Source organism: Diabrotica virgifera, chromosome 2, assembly GCF_917563875.1.
Source record: "Diabrotica virgifera virgifera chromosome 2, PGI_DIABVI_V3a".
NCBI lineage: Eukaryota > Metazoa > Arthropoda > Insecta > Coleoptera > Chrysomelidae > Diabrotica > Diabrotica virgifera.
This window is the reverse complement of record NC_065444.1, coordinates 186499999-186507834: the sequence shown is the minus strand read 5'-3', so window position 1 is coordinate 186507834 and position 7836 is coordinate 186499999. Positions and strand designations below refer to the sequence as shown.

Genomic DNA, 7836 nt, shown 5'->3' with positions numbered 1-7836 from the left:
ACAAAACCTATTGATTATTATGCTAATCTGTTATTGTTTAAGCGTCAATAACGGTTTTGTTTTGTTTTACGGTTGCCGGTTGCCAGTCCGGGACACGGCGGGTCCATAGGTGGTGGATAATGGAATATTCTCTATTTGTAAAGAGAATAGGGGTTAGATCCCCCCCGAACCAAAACTGGCAAATAAGAAAAAAAGTACAAGAAAAAGCGGAAATCTATTTCGAAATATGGCGCTAGTGGCCGGGTTGTGTTGGCGTATATTTGGTGGTTGGGAGGGGGGGGGGGCGCTTGTCAAAATGGTGCCCATAGCGCCAAAGACCCTAAAAACGGGCCTGTTGTCAAAACCAAACTTTCAATATAATTAGTTTGCATGACGACGATCTTGGTTTCCATGACGATGATTCAAAACGACTGTTATTGTCTACCGATTTGACTTTCGAATATTATGTCAAAATAATTTTATTTCATCGAATTGTATCGTTCATTTCATTAAAACAGGAACACAATAAGGTATATTTGAAATAAATTAGTAAATAATATCTAATTATTAGTTTATTGCATGTATTATAATTACTTTAAGGCTATATTAACATATCTAAATTAACACGCGTGCGGAAAAGTAAAAACCGCGTGCGCAAAAGTAACACGCGTGCGGAAAAGTAACACGCGTGCGGAAAAGTGAAACTTTCTAAACTAAAATGCGTGCGCGAAAGTAGACATTTTTGCACGCTCGTAGAAAAAATATTTATGTTGATATTATTTTTTTTTAAATCCCATTTGAAAGTATGGAAAATTTTTTATAAGTTGAAATGGTTGGGTTAAATTGTATATTATTTCAATATGTATACAGTGCTAGTCAAAAGTCCGTACCCCCCCTCTTATCTTTTGAACGGTTATACCTATAATAGTGAAATTTGGAGGCAGGAAATAAACGGACGTAAGCTTCTTAACTAGTCATGACAGGTGACGTAATAGTGACAGATGACGTTACAGAGCCACTGTGACCGATAATTTTAAATGGAACCTTGTGGCAAGTGATACCTCGTTTGAAAGGTATTCAAAATTCCTATTCAGTCATACTAATTTTTTTGGGTTTAAGTTTATTTTGATTTTGGTGAATAAATTAAATAAATATAATATTGTAGTTTCGCATTTAATTAATAAAAATTCAAATGTCCGCCTATGGTTTTTTTTTTGTCAAAAAAGTTGACGTTTTTCAATTCTCTAGTAGTTTTTACGTCAACGTCAACCTTTTTGACAAGTAATCATAGGCGGAATTTTGAATTTTTATTAGTTAAAGGCGAAACTACAATTTTATATTTATTTCATTTATTTATCAAAATTAGCTTAAACTTAAACAAAATTAGTATAACTGAATATGTATTTGCAATACCTTTCAAACGAGGTGTCACTTGCCATAAGGTCCCATTTAAAATTATCTGGCACAGTGGCGCTGTAAAGTCATCTGTCACTATTACGTCACCTGTCATAACTAGGTAAGAAGCCTACGTCCGTTTATTTCCTCCTTCCAAATTTCACTATTATTGGTGTAACCGTTCAAAAGATACGAGGGGAGGTACGGACTTTTGACTAGCACTGTATATTAATCTTGCGCTATATTATATTTAATAATAATCAATAAATATATAATAATACTAAAATAATAAATAAATATAATAATTAATAGAATAAAACGGTTTTATTAAAAATTGTGTTTTATTTATATTGATGTTCTTTCGATAGTACTAATTTTGATCATATTTACATCGAATATCGAGTCGAGTGGAGTATCGCAAACTAAAGTGCATTGTAAATGTAACATTGTAACCTATTGGATTAAAAAAACCGACAACCGGTTTTTGAAAAAACCGGTTTTTTTGGCCGGTTATAACCGCCAGGTTAAACCGTAAGCAAAAAAAACGGTATAACCGAAAACCGGTGTTTTGTCAAAAACCGCCATCCCTATTTTAAGCAGCAGTTATTGTGCATTTTTTGACAATGTACAATTAAGAATTTTATATTCATCATCGACGCGCATGCGTAGTGGTCTGAATTTTTTAAAGAAAAAATAGGTAGTTGCTGAGATATTTAAAATTAAATATCATTTTTGAATTCCCCGTCTTATTTGAGACAAAAACCTATCTTCCCTTTTTCTCCTACGACGCGCCGTTTTCATGGAAAAAATAAAGCATCTTAGTCCGTACAAAGTATTCGAAATAAATTTCTATACATTCATAATTACATAAAACTTGTTTAAATTTTTGTATTTCTTCAACGCCCTGTATCTTGAAAAAAATATGGCATTACAAAAATTTTTGACGTAGCAAATAAAACCCCAATTATTTTTCAATATTTTACTTACCCTAGAAACGATGTTACCTTTTTTAAAACGCCCCGTAGAAACTTATTCCGAATACTATAACGTAAGGGTTAAGATGTACACCTGGTTCCAAAAAAAACTGATACGACTCTTGAAGCGTATTTTGTAGAAAATTGAGCAGTGTATTTTGAAGGATAAATACTTAATATTTACATACTGTCAATGTCACTGCCAAATCTTAAAATTTGTCAGATAGCTTATTCTGTTCCACGGATATTAGACTTTATTATTAATCTTTATTATTAATACTTTCTCCGCAACTGAGGGTATCTTATCAACTGTATTGTTTTTAAACAATAGATGATAAAATAAAAATATTGACAGTTCAAAAATGTGAACATTATTGCATTGTGTGTGGCCTAAGTTTGGGCTGAAAATTGAAATGTATTACATTTTTACAAAATTTTAGAATATGTTTAATTACGTAGACCAATTTTAACAGTTGTTTTCAATACAGATTTCAATCCTCTACAAATAGTTTCTAATGTCATTTGATGTCAAATAATTAGGGAAGCTGGAATTCAACAGTTTAGAATTTTACATTGAGTTAATGCAAAATTGTGACGCATGTCAAAATTCTCAATGTATTTTAATTGTATTCATTTTTTTCGAATCCTGAGAAAACTAATAAATATTTTTGAAAAATTTAAACTTAGAATAAAAGACTACATTATTACCGAGGGCTGAAAGTCCCTGAAAACTTCTATAATATTTATTTTAATAAGTTACAGGGCTGAATTGAATATTAATTTGTTTTGTTGTATAATCCACGTTTACAATAATTATGTGATCTATTTGATGTAAAAACTATCATTTATATACTCTTTATAAAATACAGGAATTCAAAATAATATAAACATTTAGACCTTAATAATTAGTACAATTTATGAATTAACATAATATCCCTAATAACACAAAACATTCCATGAATGTTCCTAGAATGTACACACAGGACATTGAAAACATTCCTGGAATGTCCCCAAATGCACACGAATGTCCCTGGAAAGTCCCAGGAAAGTGCTGTGTCAGCATTTTAAATATTCTTAGAATGTTCTGTTGGAACATTCCATGAATGTCTACGAATGTTCTTTGGACATTCACAGTCTATTTTTTAGACTGAATGTCTTGTTGGAACATTCCATGAATGTTCTTTGGACATTCACAGTATATTTTTAGACTGAATGTCTTGTTAGAACATTCCATGAATGTCTACGAACGTTCTTTGAACATTCACAGAATATTTTTTAGACATTCACTGAAATATATCGTCAGTAATGTGACAATACCTCCTATATGTTTTTTCATGAGGTTTGCAGGAGACGAAAAACATTTTTTAAGGTCACTTTCTGTTTTCGTACGTATTCTGACTTTTTTGTAGTAAATAGATAGTTATTTACTGCAAAACAAGTCAAAAAATATATGAAAACAGGAGGTGGCCGAAACAAGTTTTTAGTCTATCTTACAAATCTCTTGAAAAAAACAGATAGGAGGTATTGTCACATCACTGACGATATGTGGCCATACCAAATAATACATCCTTGATAAATATAAACATTTTTATTGCAAAAAATCTTTACATACATTTTTTAATGTAATTTACTGACATTCCTAAATATTATAAAAAAATGTGTCACATTTGCTTTGTAAACCTTTCTTTTGCTTTTCGTAGCCACATATTCTGTTTCCTTTCTGGTTTTTTGTAGACCACTTCTCTCAGCTGATTCTAAAAGAAAATAAAATAAAAGGTAATTTTTCTATCCTTTACAATTAACAATCAGAAGAAATATTATTTACAGGTAATAATACGCATAAATAATAATAATAAAAAAATAAATATTAAATAATATTTAAATAAATAATAAATAATATTTAATAAATAAAATAATAATAATGAACATTTTGTATTTTGACAACGACATCCGACGTGGAAGTAGAAACCTTAATAAAATTATTTTTTCAAGTAAATTGTGGCTTATTTCCTCATTAGAATAGTTAATTACAAAAAAGCCACAAAGAAATAGATTTTTCACAAACAAATAAGTATTTAGTATTCATTATATTTATTGTTTTTATTATTTACTTTAATGTCCTACTGGTACATTATTTGACAAATAATGACATTTCGAAGTCTGTTAAGTATGATATAACGCCCTTGGGCATTAAATTTAAATAACGACTTAGATACTGTCAAGTTGACAAATATCAACCTAAGTAAAACTATGGTTACCACAATTATGTTACTACTGTTACTGGTAAATGTACTTATTTAAAAACTAATCAATTCAAAATTCATTCAAATTTTTCGCATATAAAGAATAATTTAGTCAGACATTAAACGTTGAAGGCACCACAGGTATTATAATAATAACGCTTTCGGTCAACGTATATCCCTCAGGCCCTTGTTAAAAACACCATTGACCTCAAGCGTTATTATCCTTATAATACCCTTGGTACCTTAATAACTGTAACATAAGATTATACCTTAATTCTTGTTTTCTATTTCTGATGTTTTTATTTATTTACATTGAATATTAATCTGTTTTGTTGTATAATCTACTTCGCAATAATTATGTGATATATTTGACTTAAAATGAATTCAAAAATTTTTTGCAGTTGGGCAACAATGTCAACTTAGATCTCCGATGTAGATAATGAATTACAACAGTATCTATATTGTACAGACTGTATTATTAATTAGGTTATTTATTTATTTATTTATTGAAATATACATCCACCAGGTATAAACCCATAAAGGTGTACATAAGAAAACTACATACATTGACTGAACACTTGATGACAAAATATAAAATAAAATAAAAGAATAACCAAAAATGTTTCTGTTGTTAATACACATACACAATAATAAACAAAGACCTTAATAAAGAAAAATAACATGGCATCAATTCGATAAGCTATTGCGTATTTCGCGTTTAAAGATGTTAAAACCAAGAAAAAAAATGCATATACCTGTGTGACATAAGCTATTGGAACAGCACAGTCTCTTAAACGAACAGATGAAAGTGAAGTTCTGTCAATATCTTTTTCTAAAAAGTGTTTTGAACATACTCCTCTATTAACAAATCTGATCTATAGTTCATGTCTTCTTCGCAGGATCTTCTGGAAAGCTAAAAATACAAAATATATGCATTACTAAGCATTATTAACAAATTTTAGTTTTAAATAAAAAATATGATTAATGGACTCACAAAATATTATAAAACAGCTTAGAAATTGTTTATTAGTATAGTCGGTTCCCCAAACTCTGACACAACTGGCTAGTGATTTTAGTAGGTAATTTTTTTTGTTTTTGGCCAATTTTGCCAAAATTACAGTAATTATTAACTATTTAGTTATTATTTTTTTTTTTTGCCAATTTTACCAAATTGGCAAAATTATTTACTAAAATCACTAGCCAGTTGTGTCTGAGACTCAGTAGTACTGAGACTGAGTTTAGCAAATCAACTATAATATTCTGTGTATTCATTAGTTGGTACTGCATATTATAGTGTGTGGTCTACCATCCTATTTATAAAGGCATACATTAGCAAAAACGCAAAAAGAATTACTTTAGTTTTACAAATCCTATTGTTATTATCTCTATTTACTATTTTAGTTAGGAATAAGCGAAGTTTGTGGCTTATTCACAATTATTATTAAAATAATAAATGGATATGACCAATTATTAACTTATAAAATAAAATAATAATTCTTCTGATTTATGCCTTTTATTCACTTTGTTATATCTAGGTTACTTAAAAGATTTTTTATGAATACAGTGGAACCTCGATAAGTCGGATTAATCGGGACCGTGGCTGGTTCGGGTTATCGAAAATCCGGGTTAGCTGGAGAATATCGTAAAAACTAATAAATTACGGTATACTAACAGATAAACTTCATTATTGCAAAAACATGAAATACATATTATGCACAGTACATCTAAATTACGTACAGTTGCATACAGTATTGTTCATATCTGGGTAAACAACTCAGTCGAACCGAGAAAATGTTTATTTTGTCTGATGAAAATCGTTCCGGGTTAGCCGAACTTCCGAGTTATCGGAGGCCGACTTAACGGGGTTCCACTGTAGTATTATTAGGGTATTAATAGTATTAATTTATTTTCTGAAATACAGGGCATGCCTTCGTTTACATATTTGCATACTAACCTTTTAATAGGGCTTTTCATTCACAGTCATTTGTTTGGAGCTTCTGTCATAATTGAAACGTTATTCCTGCAGATTTTTTTATCTACATTTGTTTCTGCTACTCCAACTGCGTTAAAAACAGGACACCATTTTATTCACTATGTTAATAATACTATTAAAGCTATTATAAAAGTATCCGAATTAAAAAAATATTCTTAAAAAGCACAAATAATAGAAACAACGATCCACCCACGGCAAAGCAAGGTGGCCAAGATGAAGATGCCAAGATGGCCGAAGCGAGGTCGTTGGTTGGTCGTTTTTAGTCACGTGATGCCCTCTCAAGCGCCATGCACAAAAATATATGCACGGCGAATTTGAAAATGAACGCAAAAGAAATAAATATAAATGCCTCTCTTGGGTTTTGCATAAGTTATAAGTATTTTTTTTATTAACAAAATCGCATTCCAAATTGAATATTCGCGAACAATAATTTTTATTACATTTGTATGTTTATAATATTGTATTAATTGAACTTGGGAAACTCTTTAAATTTGACATATTATTGCACTGTAGGCCTAAAGTGTCACTTAGTTTGTCTGGTATGTTATAAGTAATGTTGTATCTGTTACACGTATGTATTATTTCGCAACTTAAAATATAGGAACATTGGTAGTATGTTCACAGAATGTCTTATGGTAACATTCCAGGAATAATTTAAACATATGTTCACCGAATGTTCCCTAAATGTCCAGGACATTCAAATATTGATAGAACTTTGGTAGTACATTCCTGGAATGTTGTGTGTTGTTAGGGATGTAATCAGTTGTTTGTTGTTTGTTTATTTTATTATTTGTTTGTCATAATAAATATAATGTCAGATCAATCAAATACACTGCTCAACATGATCAAATCTTACTAAGAGTCGTATCAGTTTTTTTAGGAACCGGCTGTACACCTCAAACGAAGAAGTGCTCTACATACATATTGGGACCGTGCAAGTTCGGCAAAGCGACCTCTATTTTTACGCTCTGTACTTTTAGTCGCACTTTTAATTATATTGGCCAATTATATTAGTCCTGGTTGCTGGATAATTGTCAAGGCCATAGTCCAAAAAAATAATAAGAAGAAAAAATAAGATGCAGGTTATGTTATGCAAACGTAAACAATTGTATGTAGTAAATAAAATTAGTTATTAAAATACAGTACTGCAAGCAAAACACAATTAATTAAATTTACCTTTATATAATAATTGCATATCATATCAATATTGTGGAGCAATATATAATTTTTCTGCTTCAATGACAGAAGGTAT

General features: G+C 30.2%; 1 long non-coding RNA gene across 1 annotated transcript; it reads right to left on the bottom strand.

Annotated features, from left to right (window-relative positions):
* Positions 1 to 3921: 3921 nt before the first annotated feature.
* On the bottom strand, positions 3922 to 7337 carry LOC126880334 (uncharacterized). The gene is made up of 3 exons (XR_007696567.1): positions 6546 to 7337; positions 5347 to 5504; positions 3922 to 4102 (listed from the first exon to the last, which is right to left on the bottom strand). It is a non-coding gene; the product is annotated as an uncharacterized LOC126880334 (long non-coding RNA).
* Positions 7338 to 7836: the final 499 nt, after the last annotated feature.